General features: G+C 25.0%; 1 protein-coding gene across 2 annotated transcripts in view; it reads right to left on the bottom strand.

Annotated features, from left to right (window-relative positions):
• LOC129609057 (tetraspanin-18) overlaps positions 1-10,688 on the bottom strand; it is a 91,573-nt gene extending 80,885 nt beyond the window's left edge. The window contains exons 1-2 of one of the 2 annotated variants that reach the window (XM_055520913.1): positions 10,220-10,688; positions 9,402-9,882 (exon numbers count right to left, since the gene is read on the bottom strand). The gene's annotated coding sequence lies outside the window, so the exon portion shown is untranslated. Of the gene's footprint in view, positions 1-9,401 lie in introns of both variants that reach the window. The other variant, XM_055520914.1, reaches the window with a different exon arrangement.
• Between the last annotated feature and the right edge of the window lie 9,610 nt (positions 10,689-20,298).

Genomic DNA, 20,298 nt, shown 5'->3' with positions numbered 1-20,298 from the left:
TTTTGTATTAAATTTTTTCATTTATATAAGTAACTAATAAAAATTTATTAATAATGGTTTATGTTTAAAGAATTCTTGCAGGTGGTAAATTAATTTGTATATAAGAATATTTTAATAAAAAAAAAAGAAAAAAGAAACTAAAAAGTTGTCTCGGTAACCTTCATTAACCTCAACAATAGAACCAAAACAGCAAAAATTAATACTAAAAAAAAGGAAACAATAAAAAAAAAATGCGCAAAAATTTCAAGTTATTGACATAATTTGTACTCACATTCATCCAAACATACACTAAGTACTATAATGTGTGTGCATGTAATTTTAAAGTACATGTATAAATTTTTATTTTTAAATTATTAGGCATTTTCATAAACACAATATTGTAAAACAATAATGTGATACATACGCATATTTTTAACAGTTGTATAAAAACTTTTGCTATTATGAATTTGCAGTATTATGTTCATGAACAAAAAATGTCGTTAACAAAAAATTAACAGACGAAAGTTGTGATAAGTGCGCTAGCTATGATAATTTAAATATTTTTGTGATATGTTAGCATTGTATATGAACAAACTTGATTAGCAACATTTGTTTATGAACAGAAATACAGCGCAGTTGTCGCTATATATCGCGATATACCGCGTTTATGAAAAGGCCTATTATAAGGAATAGTATTTATTAGCATATTTTATAACAGTAAGTAAATATGTATATTGTTAAAGTGTTCAAAATAAAAAGAAAAACAAAAAAATTTTCTAATAATTTTTTTTTTTTTAATATTAAAACTGGCATTTATTTTTTGTGTTTTTTAACTTGACACACTTTAAATATATGCGCATATATATGAAATATATTTAAGATTTTCGATAATTATTTTTTTTATTATTAATTAAATTATAATAAGATTTTAAATCAAAAAATATTTAGGAATAAGAATAGAAATATTTTAATTTAAATTTTATAAATATTTTAATTATAATGCTTATAAGAGGCAGATTTCAAATATATCTTCATTTTTATCGTGGAGCGGAATATCGTACAGGTTGTTCAAATTTAAATTTGAATTTGAAAAATGTTAGTTCCGAAAAGAATTTTTTAAGTCGATTGAAAAGAACTTCAAAAAACAGTGAAATATTGTGGATACGGTGTTGTATTTTGAATGTTACCCGAAGGAGAAATTATTTACGGCAAACAATTTCTATAGAATTTGAACCTCAGAGTTGATAAGAAACATACCTCAGAGTTGATAATATCATTTATCGTTCAAATATTCAACAAAAACGTGGTGTTTTTACAATATCCAATCGACAACCGCAAATTCAGAGATAGAGCGATTCTAGGTATTTTTCGTTATCACTGGGAACTCACAGATTCTGCCAATATATGATAATAAGATGTAGCAAAAATTTTGTCATAGATATTTGGAAAATATTTTTGAACAACTTTGAAGGCGTTTTCTGGAGAAGATATGGAGTGATTCTAAGTGTTTTTCGTGATCACTGGGAACTCTTAGATTCTGCCAATATATATGATAATAAGCTGTAGCAAAAATATTTTTGGAGGTATTTGAAAAAATCATTTAAACTTGAGCACTCTATATATTGAATACGCTACGTCTAATACGTACCATATGACATAGTGTTCATATATTTAAATAAAAGAGGTTTAGCATAATAAAATGTCAAAATTCTAACCATAACAAAATTCGATTATTTATATACATATGTATATTTAGAAATATGTTAATCGTAATGATATCACTTTTTTAAATAAAGAAATATTAATAATCCGTGCAAATTTAATATGAGGAGAATAACAACATTTTATAGAGAACATTCTTATGAAAAACGGATCAAAATTAAAATATTTTGTGGTATTGTTGAAAATTTTTTTAATTTATAAATATTTAATTATTCATTTAATATTAATTTGCATAAATTTGTATTGGATGTGTCACTTAAAAAATTGTATTTTCTAATTGATTATTATTTAATATTTAAAAAAATTCAAAAATATAGACACAATATAAAATTGCTGACTTATCATAAAAATTTTAAGTATTCAATAAATTAAGGGATTTTAGGAATGTCACATAGCACTATATGTAAACATTAGAATATTTATGGGAAGAATCGATAATTTTTGTTAATATAAAAAAGAGGTTTAAGTTCGATTTTAATATCAAGCATATTACAATTACCGTGTCAGTAATTAAGAAGGAAATGCATTTGCCATTGGCCAGGAAAGTAACAATCATTCCCTCTTAAAATCAACTTATAATTTTTTTATATAGGCAATTCTTAAAGTTTATCTTAAAGTTTTTGCATATTTATCGTGAATAATTAAGTATGTTTTAAAAAAAACTATCTTAATATTTTACATTCCATTATAATCAAATTGCATATTTTTATTTAAATAATTGTCAATTATCTTTAACATATATTTAATAAACTGAGGATCATAAACATAATTAAGACAGAAAATCTAGTTTTTTCCCTCTTATTTAAATTCCTGAACAATTACAACGTACTTACAATATCTCATTCAAAATATTTTAACACAAATGAAATTTTCTTTATTTTATTAAAAATATTAATAAATTATTTAAAATTAAATCTCGTTTTGAAAAGGCATTATAGTAAATAGATATACATGTAGCCATAATAGCATTTTTTTAGAGCTCGTTTAATAAAATTTCTGAAAAAAAAAAACTAAAAACTAGTTTAAAGCCAAAAGTAATTTCACGAGTACTTTAAATAAATAAAGAAAAAAGTAGTTCATAAGTACAAATATTTTTCTTAAAAACTAACTTATGCTTAAAATGTTAAATAAAATATCAAAAAAAAAAGATAAAACTGTTATACAACAAAAAATATACTCTTAAAATAGAAAAATTTAACATAGTTTAGTTACACTAAATTAAAAATTGATAAATTTTTGTAATTCCATTGAGGAAACTTTTAAAAACACATAGAGAAAAAAAAAGACAGAAAAATCATAAATTTCAATATTTAAATCGAATTTTACGATTTATATCGATGCAATTAAAGCATAACTATCTATATATATTTGACATACATATGTACATACTTAGTGGTACGAATTTGTGTATGCATAATATACACGTATATTTCCATTTTAAATGTAAAATAACTCTTGTTTTATAATTATAGTACATATACAAGATACATAATATATACCTATATACCTTTACATATACTATACTTGCACGTACTTATATATCTTTAAAGATATCAGGTTATTCATTCAAATATGTATATAGATCTACATAAGTTCATTTCAATTATCGAATAGTAAAATTAATACTAACGACATCTATACTTAGGCTTTATAATACTTATAGTTACTAATGCAAAGTATAACCATAAATATACGTATTTATGGTAGTTAAATAATTTTTTATTACTCTTTTTTTTTTGTTATAATCATTTTTATAAAGTAATAAAATAACCCAACTATGGTATATATATTGGAATCTGATATTTTGAAATCAAATGATATGGTAACTTTTTTTTTTTTTTTGAAAAATATAAGTAACTGAAACAAATTTTAAGAAAAATATAAAAAAAATTAAAGCAATGAATTAATGAAAATAGAAAAATAGAAAAAGCACCTTCGTCTGGTGCAACCAACTGTAACTGCACTATAACGTCAAGTTGTAACGCAATAGACGATTGAAAATATGCTTGATTTCTTTTCTTAATTATTACTATAAGTATCTACGTATGTATGTATTTGTATATAATTACTTATATAAATAAAGAAATGAAATGAGAGAGCATTGACGCAAAACAAATTGCCGATATAAGTAATATGCTAAATAAATATCTTTCTGTTTATACGTCAATGCGTCTCTTTACAAAGAATATTACAAAGAAAGTATTAAATCTCTTTACAAAGAGAGTAAGAAATATTTTACGTACCTTTTAGTCCCTTCAAAAATTTTGTCCCCTCAAGGTTCGGTGATTTTTCGGGATTTTAATTATATCGAAACCATAAACACATTTTTTTAAAATTCTTCAAACGCTATAAGATAATGACCTTTCCCTATTCCGTTCGGCAGTATAAGCACCCTCTGCTGTTAAATAGCACAGACAAATATTACCGTAACAAAATTTACTGTTAGTTTTAGGTATAATTAAAAAAAAAGGCAAAAAATTATGTATATAACTCGTAAATATGAAGATTACCATAATATAAAAAAATATCAGAGTTCTAGATAAATTTTAGATTCATATATCCCTCTAACTTTTGAGAATATTAAAAAATGTTTGAATAAATTTTTTTTTTTATTTTCAAATAAAAAGTCGAGCACGCGTACTCGTATAAGCAAATTTTTTTTAAATACGTTTAACGTATATTGCCCGAATTTTACGAAATCAACTGCAATTCGCGCTTACTAACACAAAACTTTATAAGCAAATTGTTTCATACAATTTCTTTTGGTATAAAAACAATTTTTTTTGACAAATGTTAAATAATTTTGTGCTTTCCGACCTAGATTTTCGCATAAAAGTTTTTAACATTTAAGTGATAAAAAAACAAATAAAAACGTTTCGGTCGGTACAAACCGACTGAATTATACCCTGCACCTTTCGTTGTTGTATAGCAATTACTCAAACCTGTGAAACCATTCTATAGAAACTTTACGGATATAAGTGATCTATAATTGGACACATAACTGCCAAGTTTCATGAATCTGACTTTATTATTTTTCCAAATATTTAAAATAACCTCTTGAACTTGTATAGGAGTTACTCGAACCTGTCAAGCAATTCCACCAAAACTTCAGAAATATCTCTGATTTATAATAGGACACACGACTGCCAAGTCTCATGAATCTGACTTATTTATTTTTCTAAATATTTAAAATTAGCCTTTGGAGTTGTATGGCAGCCACCCGAACCGGTACCTATATAAACGTTTTCGACTGCATATCCATCAATCTATCATATTTTCAAAAAAATATTAAAACATTTAAAAACATTTGTGTAAAATTTTAGGCAGCAGCTTTAAATTGAATTAAGCGCTTTCAATTTTAACAAAAAAAAAAATGAAATTCTGTTGAAAATGTTCAAAAAAAAAAATAAACAATAATTATTGAGAAAAAAATATCTAAAAAACTTGTTTTGTTTACTTCAATTATTAAAAATAATTTCAATAGAATAAAAGAAATAATTTTATCACATAAATATTTACTCGTTAAACGTAAGTGTTTAATTTATTTATTTTTTTAAGTAAGCAAAATAAGTATACAAAATTTAAGTTTATATTTGAAAAATTAGATTGAATATTTAAAATTTTAGAAAAAATTCCACATAAAGCGACAATAATTCTTTGATAAAGTTAATGTCGAACAGAATCAAACATTAGAAAACTGTTTAATTAAAGCCTTCCTAGAGGACGGCCCAATATTGAGACAAATTAATTTAAATAATTTAAATTGTAATATTTCCGAAAATATCTACTAAAATCTAGCTGCACTGGTTTAGACTTAAATTTTTCATTGTATCACAGCTAATGTCGTTAAGAAATACATTGTGCTAGAAGGGGTTAACTAGCAACAAGGAATTTTTATATACTTATACTCAAGTATAACGCTTTAGTTTATAAACTGTTCGTTGCTCAAAAATTTAGTTGACAATTATATTAAAATTTAGTTATAAATTTATTTTTCAAGGAATTCTTACTGTAAACAATTTAAATACAAATAACCATAAATGTATAACTATAAGCTTTACTGGTAATTATGTAACTTTGAAATTTAATTTTGTACTTAAAAAACAATTATAAATATACTTTGGTCCTGTACCACATTAATTGTCAACAATTTATATAAATCTCAATTTTTAAATCGTAAAAACGATCTTAAGCTTTTCATCATTAAATATTAATTTATTTACAATTTGTTGATCAGAACATGATGACCTAATAGCTAAATATTTAAACATACTACATATTTGATAATATAGAAATTGAGATTTACTAAAGTTTATAAATAAAATCTTACTAAGACTAAAATTAATATTCAAATGCAACTAAGTACATGTGTCGTTTAAAATTATTTAAAATTTATTTAGTTATTTAATATATAAAAATAACTTCACAATAAGCATCATCTTGAACTTAGTAATAATTTTAAATCTATCTGATAATAGTTTTTCATGTGATAAGCTACCATCCCAACAAGTTTTATACAATACAAGCTTGGATATTTTAAGTAAGTATATATACATATAAGTATTAATAATTGTTATGACTTAAAATACTTAAGTTTGTTTAACAAAAAAAAAACTTGATAATAAAAGTGTTATAAAACATTCACTTTGATAAAGCATCAAAGCTATTTAGCTTTATTGTATAAAAGGTTGCCATATTACCCATATTACCCCCCCAATTAGCGTAAACGAAAATTATAAATGTTAATAACTTAAGCGAATTGTCGCTTTCCACTGTATTTTTAAAAATTTTGACGAAATATTCAATTCCATATTGCTTAAAAACTATTTTAAATGCTAAAAGCATTAACTTTCAGAATGCATTGCCATAAGTTGGTAGAGTGTTTGACTTTTCTTGTTATTTTGTGCTTAAATTGTATTGGGGTTAATAAGTTTTAAAATTATGCAATTTTGACAATTTAAATTTTAAATTTGGTCAATAAGGCGGTAGCGACTCCTTTAAATAATAGAGACCAGATACTATTTAAAAGAGTACCTGGTCTCTATTAAGAGTAAAAATTTAAATTTTAAAAAGTATAAATGATATAGATTGAAAAAGAATGAAAAAATTCAATTGAAAACGTGAGTAATTTTATTAGAAAAATGGCATAGATCTAATAAAAAAGAAAAAGGAATTCAAAAGTGATTAAACAAAATGAATGAGAAAGTGTTATACAGAATGAGACTACAACTTAGTTATTCGTTTTGTTATATATATGAACATATTTTAAATTCACTTTCTTTTACTGCTGAAATTCGATTCAACAATGAAATAATCTAAAAATCTGTACTAATAGTCATATAATTAAATAAAACAAATGTACCAATAAACTGTTTGACAGAAATCCTAATTTTGTAAATCAAAGAGAGAATATTGACGTCATTTTGACATGAAAACTCGTTCTTACTGTTTATCTAATACTCAAATACCCATCATATCCTTTATATGTATATAAGTATGTGTGTATAAATAAATCCCAACCAATTCATTATGAATATTAAATAGCATTGGAAAAAGATCTTTTATCACAAAAAATACTTTATAAGAAATCACGTCATACACCAAAATAAAGGTCTTATTTCAATAAGGAATAAATTTTATCTATTAAAAGATATTGTTTAAGCTTTATCCATATTACAAAAAAAAATCTATTAAAACAAGTTTGTGCCCCAATTTGCAATTTCTTAATTATGAGTAGCTAATATTATATACATATGTGTTTATATTAATAATATTAATTTTTGTTCAGAATTTATATTGACTTACATACACATACATATGTTACTTAATGTATATCACACATGAAAATAATCATATGTATATCCCCACAGATTATTGTATGTGCAAATATGTATATATATAGAATAATTCTGTATATAAATAATAAAATATGTGAATGTTAATAATAAAACCAGATAAAACACTTGTAAATTTCTTTACAAATTTTTATAAGCTTTTGATATACATATGTACATATTATAGAATTATAAGCTTGAAAATATTTGATCTTAATTTTAATAAAAAATAATGTACATAATTATGTATGTATATGCATGTATGTACATAGGTACTTCATATATTTATAATTGAAGATGAAATAATTTTTTTCAGAAATTTATTTTTTATAATATGCAAATTAGTTTTTCTCAATAAAGTATAATTGAAATATTTTTGTAGGTACGTCATAACAATTGGAGTCACAATAGAAATTATTATATATATCAGGGGTGGCCAGAATTAGTCATGGTAAGTGCCAAAACTCAAAATCTTGAATTTTTTGCGAGCCGCAATGATATAAATTATAAATTATGTAATATCTGGCTGAAAATTTCTTAGTCCTACAAATAAAAAAGAGTTAGAATTAAAGAAAAAAAAATATGATATTTTTATACTTTACTGGTTGATGCATGTGGCTTGGTTTGTATTGCAAATTTCTGAAAATCTGGCTTATAATTTGTAATATAAAAACGTAGAGTATTCGGAAACTCAGACAACTCAGATTTTGTAAAATTTCACGTTTAAGAATTTACCAATATATACAAATTATTTTTCCATACGTTAAGTAAGAGTTGACAAAATTAAAAAGTGTGGGAAAAGCTATACTCTACTGCGTTTTTACTTTCAGTCAAATTTCTATAAAAATTTTTTTTTGGGAATATTTTTTTTCGACTTGAGCTGCACTAAAAATATTTGTTAATTTTTTCTTCGAGAGCCGCATGAAATTGGTTGAAGAGCCGCAGTTTGGCCATATTTGATATATATATATATATATATATATATATATATATATATACATACATATGTATCTACAACTTATTTACTTCATATAAATATACATATATGAATTACTTATAAATTAAAAGAAATTAAAGATTAAGTTCATATTGGAATTTCAGCATTAGTAATAATAAGTCAGCCAACTACAACAAATTGAATGTCAAATGATTATTTCTTAACTGACAATTGATAATTTCTTTAATGAAAATTGATGACAAATTAAATCATTTCTTACTCATATACTTATTTGAAAATGACGAAAGACTTGCAATACTGATGCATATATACATAAATTAAAGCTATGAAAAGCCATTCCTATATTAATACAAAAAGTCATGTTGTATTGATTACCATATTTGCCTGGGAATAAATGCAATTATACTTCAAAACATCTAATATAATAATGCAACTATGCATCTAATATAATATTTATCATGTATAAAGACTACTGATGAAATAACAGTGCACCGCGACCAGCTTATAAGAATCTATTCTGCCTAATGTACATATATTATGGCTATATATACCAATTATAATTTGAATATTTAAGTAAGCATATTTATTTAAAACTTCAATCCCAATTGTCTGAATATTGGCACCAATTCCAATACAAACTAGTTGTACTAATTTAGTTGTACTAATATGAACATGTTATATTAATTGTAGGCCTTCCCACTAAGTATAATATAAGAATAATTTGGTCATCTGAATTCGATTAAATTTTTAAATTAGTTCAAACGCATACAAGTGCTATTAAATCTTTTGTAATAATAAGTATATGTAGTTTTCTAAAATTAAACGATATATGTATGTATATTTAAGTGAACTAAATCCAATTATAATAATTTTATAAAAACAAATAATTGAGAACAAAAAAAACTCACCTGTAATAGAATAAAATTCCCTTAAATTTTTCTTGATTTTGTTATTCCAAATAAAAATGTTCAGCAAAGAATTTTTCTTCTTTTTCAATTCATATAAATATTTCTTCTCTTTTTAATTTTATATTTTAAAATGAAACTAATTTTCCAAAATCCTATAAATTCATTTTCTTGTGAAATTGTTTCAAATATTTTTCATTCTTCTTCAAGATTTTTTTTAAAATGATTTTGTACTATTTAAAAAAATTGACATTTATATAAAGTAGAGTTGCTTAAATTGAAATTATTTATTTAATAATTTTTTTTTTAAATTATTTATTTCCAATTTTATTAATTACAAGTAAAAATTTTTTATCTGATGTTCGTGTTATTTGTAATATTTTTAAGTTCACATTAGAAATTTTGAAATCCTCTATGATTAAAATATGCAAAACTATTCACAATAGAGGAGCTATTTAGAGCAAAATTCAAAGAAAACAAAAATCTAAAATGAAAAATAAAATAATTTAATTATTAAATTCACTGGAATTCCTTTTTCTTTTTTGCTATGCAAATAAGCAAATTTTTTTTTTTAAAATAATAATCAAAAGTGCATTGAATTTAAAGAAAAAAAAAATGAAAACAAGTTATTTTCCAACAGGTGTTTTTTTGTCCGTTCTTATGGTTTATTACTCTCACTCTTATGGTTTATTACTTATTTTATTTATTTTTAATTCTCTCTTTATTTAAATTGAGAAAATTCAATTTTGCCTTCTTTTATTCAATAGAATTTGCAATTAATTAAAAAAGCACAGAAACAATATTTTTATTTTTTTTTTTACCTATCTCGTGTGATTCAATCACCGCAAGTGTTAAATTCGTTTTTCTTTTGTTTTTTAATTATTTTCTCTTTCCAATATTGTGGGTATATAAAATTTTATACCCATTCAGTTAATATAACAAAAAATTTAATATAAATTTAATTTTATATTTTTTTTTTTATTTTTTTTTTGTTTCTTTCTAATTTCTTTCCTCTTTTTTGTTCCTTAAATAATTAATTTCCGCTTATGTATACCACAATTCACAATATTTAATATAAATTAGTGCAAAAAGCGTGTTCTATGTAAGAAATCCAAAAAAAAGAAAAAAACATTTAATATAAAAATTAAATATGAAGAAACGGTATTTATTTATTATTTCTTTTATTATAAAATTACAAAAAAAAAAAACAAAAATCGCGCCCAAAAAACTTTCTTTTCTCTTTATTAAATTAAAACGACCATACCATCGAACAGACAAACTCGTAATGAATTGTTGAATTTTGTATGAAACACAAACAAGTTATCATAAAAATATTTAACAGTTGTGCTAACATTTTCTCAATATTAAAAAAAAATAATAAAAAAAAAACTTCACTTCAATCCAACTTAACTCGTTTATTATTATTTGCTTTTTTTTCTTGTTTTTATATTATTAAACTTTTATTTTTATTTGATTTTGCTTAAAGGCCTAACTAACTGACTAAAAAGAGCCAGCTGGGTTGGAGTGGAAAAAAAAATTTATTATTAAACTATTTTTTTTTCTGATTATTATTATTATTAAAATATTTATTATGCATGTGTTTGTTAAATTGTACTCGTGTCGTGGAGAGAATTGCGGAGCAGGAGCAATATAATAGCACTAAACATTATATTTATTATTCAATTCACAATTCATTCACATACACATTAATAATATTAATCAAAACAAACAACAAGTGGTAGAATTTAAAAAATTAATATTAAAGAGAGTGTGTGAGAGAGAGAGAAAAGAAAATTATAATATGTAATGTAATATAAAACAAAAGTATAACAAGTAAAAACGTTTCAGTCGGTATAAACCGATTTAATAATACCCTGCACCTTTCGTTATTGTGTAGCAATTACTCGAACACGTGAAGACATTCTATAGAAACTTCACGGATATGTCTGACCTATTATTGGACATCCGACTGTCAAGTTTCATGAATCTGACTTTATAATTTTTCCAAATATTTAAAATTAGCTTTTACAGTTGTATGGCAGGTACCTGAACCTGTCAAGCAATTCCATCAAAACTTCATATATCTGATCTACAATCGGACACACAACTGCCAAGTTTCATGAATCTGGCTTTATTATTTTTTCAAATATTTAAAATTAACTTCTGGAGTTATATGGCAGGTACCCGAACCTGTTAAGCAATTCTTCTAAAAGTTCAGAAATATATTTGGCCTATAATTGGACACATGACTGCCAAGTTTCATGAATCTGACTTTATTATTTTGCCGAATATAAAAAATTTGCTGTTGAAGTTGTATGGCAAGTACCCGAACCTGTTAAGCAATTCCACTAAAACTTCACAAATATATCTGATCTATAATCGGACACACAACTGCCAAGTTTCATGAATCTGACTTTATTATTTTTCCAAATATTAAGAATAAGCTTTTAGACTTGTATGGGAGCTACTCGAACCTGCCAAACAATCCCACCAAAACTTTAGAAATATATCTGACCTATAATTGGACACACGACTGCCAAGTCTCATGAATCTGACTTTATTATTTTTCGAAATATTAAGAATAAGCTTTTGGACTTGTATGGGAGCTACTCGAACCTGCCAAGCAATCTCACCAAAACTTCAGAAATATATCTGACCTATAACTCGACATACAACTGCCAAGTTTCATGAATCTGACTTTATTATTTTTCCAAATATTTAAAATAAGCTTTTAGACTTGCATGGCAAGTACCCGAACCTGTCAAGCAATTCCACTAAAACTTCACAAATATGTCTGATCTACAATCGGACACACAACTGCCAAGTTTCATGAATCTGACTTTATTATTTTTCCAAATATTTAAAATTAGCTTCTGGAGTTGTATGGCAGGTACCCGAACCTGTCAAGCAATTGTTCTAAAACTTCAGAAATATATTTGACCTATAATTGGACACATGACTGCCAAGTTTCATGAATCTGACTTTATTATTTTGCCGAATATAAAAAATTTGCTGTTGAAGTTGTATGGCGGCCACCCGAACCGGTGCAGCTATCCCATTATAATTTTTAGGGCATGTGTAAAATGTAATTAGACACATGTATACAAAATTTTATATTTATAGCTTTATTAGTTTTCGAAATATTTAAAATAAACTCTTTGAGTTGTATGGCAGCTACCCGAACCCGTTGTCCGAATTAGTCCAATAACAATAGGGTTCGTCCTTGGCACAAAAGAAAAAACTTGTGAAAGTTTGGTGTCGATAGCATTATTCGTTTTTGAGTTATCGTGCGATCGGACGGACGGACGGACGGACGGACGGACGGACGGACGGACGGACATGTCTAAATCGACGCAGAATTTTACGCTGAGCAAGAATATATATATATGTCCATACCGCAGATGACTCCTTCAAGTAGTTACAAACTCCATACCAAAGTTAATATACCCTTCACGAAGTGCAGGGTATAAAAAATGCACAATACTGAAATAATACTCGAATATGAATAGTATTTTAAATTGGAATATGGGGAAATGAAAATTATATTATTATTCTCTATTTCCTTCAAATGCAAAACGGTTTTTATGAGGGGGAGTTAATAAAGCATTGAATTGCAGTTCAGGTAAAGTTATGAATATCTTATAAGAGATAAAGAGAGTATTATGCTATTCACTTTATACTTATACTAGTCTAGTCTAGTAAATAAACAAATATATGAGTTAAGTGGAGTGGAATGTACGACAGTCGACAATTTTGTATATTCGTATAGATTGAGTGATATGCAAATTAGATTGTTTTAATTAAAACAAAACATGGAGAAATTCTATTTCGCTTTTTTGTTCTTTTGTACATATGTAAATTTTAGTTTCAGTCTGGTTTCGCATAAGAAACTATAGTATCATATGATTTTATGAGAGTTAGTTTCACCGTCTTCAAATACACTAATTTTTATATGCAATATAAATTTTATTTGAAAACTGTATTAACAGCTAGCGTTTAATATTGAATAACCTTGAAAAATAAGAATTTTTTGTTGAACTCTTCATAATACACTTAATCTAGAATATATTCATGCATAAAACTTAATGCGAAAAATAATTACCAAAATATTCAAATATATGGAGAAAATTTAATTACACAAAAGTTTGATATGAACATAATTGTTTATTTTACTAACATAAACTATAAAAAAATGTAAAAAATTTTCTTTTGCAAAGTTTTTTTTTAAAGCTATCTCAGTGTGATAAAAACAAAAACCACTTGCTGCATTGTGATTTATACGTACCTACTTAGAATAAATAATTTATTTACGAATCTTTATTTATAAAAAAAATAAGGAATAAACAAAATAATTTAGAATTCCTGCAAAAGTAAATCAAAATAAAAAATTCTATTAGGAATGTATGTATGTATTTTATAAAAGAAATGTTCAATTAATTTAAAACAAAACAACCATTCAATTGCCGTTTTCCATATGAATTTTTCACAATAGAGCATTTTAATCACCCCTGATTTCATACTTCAAAAATTTTTTCAGTATCTTCAGTATATATTCAGTAGATCGTGTGCCAATTTATTATTAAGAATATTTTTCAACAAATTCCGAACACTTTTGAGCATTTCTCTGGCTTTTTTGCACGCCCTCTATGAATATTGATTTCAATTTTCCAAAATCCGAGATTATTTTATCAAAAATTTAAACTTCACCAAATTTTCATAAAAACAATATAACGGTAAATATAAAACTTATTCTTATATATAGAAACAGCAACTGTCTTCTTATAAATCTGTCATTATATTTATTGTACTCTATTTTTCATTTTTTAATCGGCCCCTAATTTTATGCAATTAACCAACATTATTAGATTTGATTAGAGAATTAATTTATTAACTAAATATTTTTTAAATGAACTTGTGCTATTTTACAAACTGTTATAATTTTATCTTAATTTATTTATATTTGAATGAAAAAGTAAAGAATATTTGCAAAAAAAAATTTCTTGAATTTTTCCATATCTTTTAAATTTTAAATTTATATAATAAAACTGAAATATGAACTCCGTACATTTTTGTGTATTCAATTCAAACTGAGTTTTCTATTTGTTTGTTGTCTTTGTCTATCTAAGCTTTATTATATGCATTTTATGATTTTTTTTTTATTATTTGTTTAACTGTATACAAAACTTGTTTTCATTAATAAAATATTTTTCTATTTAAAATTTATAACATAATATTTTTTTTTTGTTTTGAGATCTCAGTTTGTGTGGAACATTTTTGTGGAATGGAAAATCATTTAATATTCTCTTGCTAGTTGCTTTTACTCTCTTTCTCCTTCACTTTATACTCAGTAAAAAGAAAAAGTATTTTAATAATATTGTGAATTGTATTGTGATTGTCACTTGTTTTGTCACTGCACATTGTGTTTGCGGTGCATTAAAAAAACACATACAAGTAAAACATTAAAAACGAAATTTTTTTTTTTAGTTCTTCAAACTTAAAACACAAAAAAAAAATTTTTTTTTTCATAATTTTTTCAATTTTATTATAAAATATGTATGTTAATTGTATTTACATTAAGTATGTAAATATTTTTAAATAATTTCAATTGACGTTTTGTTTTTATTACACTTCAAATTCAATTTTTACTGTTAAACATTTGATATTCATAGGTAATGCTTGTATAAAATAACAGATGGATGAACTTTTCGATCATCAACAATAGGTAATCTAGTACATATGAACGTAAATTTTATATTCTTAACATTTTTGATAAGAGAGTTACCAAAAATATGGAGCAAAAGCAATATGTCTGCTATTTGCAAATTTGAATAAATTTGTTAATTATACAAAACAATTGCTGGAGAACAGGTTCATAATGATTAAAATTTAATTAATAATTGTTATAATTTTTATTGATTTTATAGTTTACTTCTATTTATATGTATTTGTTAATATAAATTTGTGAATTTATTAATTTTAGTTTATTTAAGAATACCTTTAACATCTATGTGTACACAATACAGTATGTATAAATGTAAATATGTGTGTATGTAACATTTTTACACATTAATATCATAATGTTTCTATAATTGTATATATATATATATAAAAATATGTAAAAATGTAGAAAAAGTAGAAAAAGAGGAAAATGAACTAAATCACGAAATTAATTTGAATTGAGGCTTCATTGTGAATTTTTTGATGTGAAAGTTTAATTTTTCTTTTCATTTCATTTTTTGTTTGTTTGTGTTTTTTTTTTTTTGCATTTTCTTATTATTTCATTTAAAATATTGTACAAATTTTTTGACGAAAACGTATAATGGCAATACGTGAATAAGATGTTGACTTTAAAATCAACTTGTAACAATTTTGGATGAAAAGTAGTTTAACAAGTTTTGTTTTCTTTTTTGTTTTTAGATTTTTCGTACCTATGTACTTGAATGGCTTGAATTTAGAAGAGATGTAGAAATTGAAGATTTAATATGGAATATCAGAACAACAAACCAGGTGTGATTAATTATATGAGAAAATAATTTTTAATTACGTCATTTAAGAATTTCTTTATAACTGAATTAAGTTATTGAGCTTATGGGAAATATTGCTTTCAGCTTATTGAAGTTTTGAATTATGGGGTTTCAATTTAAGGAATGAGAATTAAAAATTCTAATTTTGAACCTTGGGAAGAAAATTTATTGAATAAAATATATACATAAATATAAAATGAAGGATATTATAATGGAAATAAATTTGTTCTGTGGCAGAGCTCTTTTACATAATTATAAAATCGAATGAAACTTATTAAAAAGTAAATACAGCACAAAATACAAAAATGAAAAATTTCCAAGAAAATTTTAAAATAATCAATAAATTTGAAAATAATGGAGGAAGAACTAAAATTTTATGGTTTCGATCAAACTCAAAGTAACAAGTTTAATATTCAATTGGAAACGCTCAGACACTTTGCAAAGCATCGAAAATATACGGTGAAATTATGTAAAAGAAAAACCAAAAATATATTAAAATTTATTAAAATCAATTAAAGCAAAATGTTCATTCTTGGAAATTCATCTCATTTGAAAAGGTGCGTTTGAAAACCTATGATTCTAGAAGAATAATCGTGTAGCTGAAAAATGTTTAAGTATTTAAATGAAATGACTAGGAACAAACGAGTACTCGAATAAAGAATCAGAAACGCATAACGATATAATAAAATTTTATCACTTTCAATGGCGTTATTGTATCATTAATGTTGATTTTGATCCTAATACAACGATTTAAAACCATAAATTGACAACATTTTATCATCATTATTATTAAACAGAACCTCACTCCATTATGAATTTGCTGTTCTGAGTTTTGATAGAAATTGATGTAAAAGCAATCGAACAAACAGAAAACAAATTTATTAGTACATTCAAGTGCCCGCTTGCTCTTAGCCTTTGAATGAAACAAAAATCAATATAAGAAGTTTGCCCAAAGAATATGGTAAGAAATCAATAATTTTGTTGTTAAACTAATAGTCATAATTTTTCTCTGTGTATATAAACTTAATAAAAATGTCAATTTTTATTTTTAGATCCTATATAAGAGATTTATTTAATTACAAAAGTTAATATTATATGTATATGAGATCAAAAATTCGAGAACCCACAAAAACTTTCCAATATTCTTTTATTGCATTATAAAATCAGAAAATATCAAAAGTTGAAATTTTTAATTTATACATTAATATTTATTACATAAGTGATTCTATATAAAAAAAAAATGTTTATGCTTCTAATATATAAATATTTTATTACATTTTATATAAACCGAAAAATTTATAGTTTACTAATGAGCCGACATTAAAAACATTTAAATTTTAAAGAAAACTAAATAATATTAAAAAATCATTTATACCTTCTTTTTATTTTTAGGCACTTTATATACACTTAAATTGCAAATTTGTAAAAAAATGATTTCAACAAAATACCAAAAAGAAAAAAAAAAGAAGGAAAAATGGAATGAAAGAATTCAAGCTGATTGAACTCACATAACCAGGTCATGTTTTTCGATTAATTATCAAGCTTCAAACACTTTATACATACTTGTACATATTTTTTTACCCACATCGAGAAAAAATTAAGAAAATTTCGTTATTCGAAAATCTGAAATTCTACAATTAAGTTTTAACAATATTTCACCTATATATTACACCATCTATGTATGTAAAAATATAAAAATTATGCATGAAAATTAGAGAATGAGGAAGTAGATAAACTGTAGATTTTGCAAACTATAGGATAAACTGATTTTGTACTAGAAGAACAATCATGTTTTTCTTAAACAGAATGGACTTGTTAATATTAAAATTAGTAACATTGGAATTATAAATTAATTCATCGCCCTAAACATTATTTAAGGTTTCCATTGAAATAACTCTTATATAATATACAAATGGATTTCGGTCCCGTATACACAAACTTTTAACAAATTGTTTATTTTAAGTCCAAAAACACTTATATTTCATCCTGATTACAAAGTAATTAAAATGAGTCGATGAGTTAATCAAATATTTAGTTAACAATGAAAATGAGGCGAACGAGTAAAATAAGAAGTAATTGGATAATTTGAATTATACCCAAACACATGTACAGCTTCAAGTATTACAAACAAAGTTTCAAGTGTCACAAGCAGCGATTAAAGTGTCACATGCAATTTATTCCAAAAAGGCACAATTAATACTAGATAAATGGTTACAAACGATTAATAAATTTATAATGTACCCAAAGAAGTTCAAAACATTTACGAGCTTATGCGTATATTGTGTACATAGAAATAAGAAAACCTAAATGAACATAATTTAAACAAGTAAAAACGTTTCAGTCGGTATAAACCGATTGAATTATACCCTGCACCTTTCGTTATTGTGTAGCAATTACCCAAACCTCTGAAATCATTCAATAGAAACTTCACGGACATGTCTGATCTATAATCGGACACACAACTGCCAAGTTTCATGAATCTGACTTTATTATTTTTCCAAATATTAAGAATAAGCTTTTAGACTTGTATGAGATCTACTCGAACCTGTTAAGCAATTCCACCAAAACTTCAGAAATATATGTGACCTATAACTCGACATACAACTGCCAAGTTTCGTGAATCTGACTTTATTATTTTTCCAAATATGTAAAATAAGCTTTTGGAGTTGTATGGCAAGTACCCGAACCTGTCAAGCAATTTCACTAAAACTTCACAAATATATCTGATCTATAATCGGACACACAACTGCCAAGTTTCATGAATCTGACTTTATTATTTTTCCAAATATGTAAAATAAGCTTTTGGAGTTTTATGGCAAGTACCTGAACCTGTCAAGCAATTCCGTCAAAACTTCACAAATATATCTGATCTATAATCGGACACACAACTGCCAAGTTTCATGAATCTGACTTTATTATTTTTCCAAATATTTAAAACAAGCTTTTGGACTTGTATGGGAGCTACTCGAACCTGTCGAGCAATTCCACCAAAACTTTAGAAATATATTTGAGCCATAATTGGACACATGACTGCCAAGTTTCATGAATCTGACTTTATTATTTTTCCAAATATTTAAAATTAGCTTCTGGAGTTGTATGGCAGGTACCCGAACCTGTCAATCGATTCCTCTAAAACTTCAGAAATATATTTGACCTATAATTGGACACATGACTGCCAAGTTTCATGAATCTGACTTTATTATTTTGCCGAATATAAAAAATTTGCTATTGGAGTTGTATGGCAGCCACCCGAACCGGTGCAGCTATCCCATTATAATTTTTAGAGCATGTGTAGAATATAATTGGACACACGTATACAAAATTTTATATTTATAGCTTTATTGGTTTTTGAAATAATTAAAATAAACTCTTGGAGTTGTATGGCAGCTACCCGAACCCGTTGTCCGATTTAGTCCAATAACAATAGGGTTCGTCCTTGGCACAAAAGAAAAAACTTGTGAAAGTTTGGTGTCGATTGCATTATTCGTTTTTGAGTTATCGTGCGATCGGACGAACGGACGGACGGACGGACGGACGGACGGACGGACGGACGGACGGACGGACGGACGGACGGACGGACGGACGGACATGTCTAAATCGACGCAGAATTTTACGCTGAGCAAGAATATATATATATGTCCATACCGCAGATGACTCCTTCAAGTAGTTACAAACTCCATACCAAAGTTAATATACCCTTCACGAAGTGCAGGGTATAAAAACACGATTTCAAGTCTACCAAAAAAAAAACCAGTTAATTTTTAATTTAAAAATACAATTTAAAAAAAAAATTAAATTATATATGAATTGAGTTTAAGTAGGTACTTTTAATTTTGTGTAAACAGCACAATAACAACTAACATTATTATATTGATTATCAATCAATCATCATTAGATCTTTTAAAATGTAGACTCAAAAATAGTTTATAAAATCATTTTTTTTTTATGCACAAAAATATTTACAAAAAGTTAAGAAATTCATTACAAGTGGTTGGTAATTTTAAACGAAAATATACATATATGTATATAAATATACACAAATATATTTATATATATATATAATTATATAGAGTTAGAATAAGTAAAGCAAATATCAAGAAATCATGTAATTTTATCTGTGTCTGTAAAATTTTAGCATGAAATTCTATATCAATGGGAAAATTTGTTATATATAAATTTTGTGTTCTTTTATGCAACAAAAAAATTTATGTAAGTACAAATGTATACATGTATGTTTGTTATATATATGTGAACTTTACTTTTTTTCTAAAAAAGTCCTCTGAAATACCTTAAAATTAAGTACATATAATATAGCTAATATATTGAAAAAGGATTAATTGTAATTTAACATGAAACTATCAGAATGGCCAATTCTT

The sequence above is a fragment of the Condylostylus longicornis genome, unplaced genomic scaffold (assembly GCF_029603195.1).
Source record: "Condylostylus longicornis isolate FDR11 unplaced genomic scaffold, ASM2960319v2 ptg000038l, whole genome shotgun sequence".
NCBI classification, from domain to species: domain Eukaryota; kingdom Metazoa; phylum Arthropoda; class Insecta; order Diptera; family Dolichopodidae; genus Condylostylus; species Condylostylus longicornis.
Note: the sequence above shows the minus strand (reverse complement) of the source record. Positions and strands in the feature narration are given on the sequence as shown.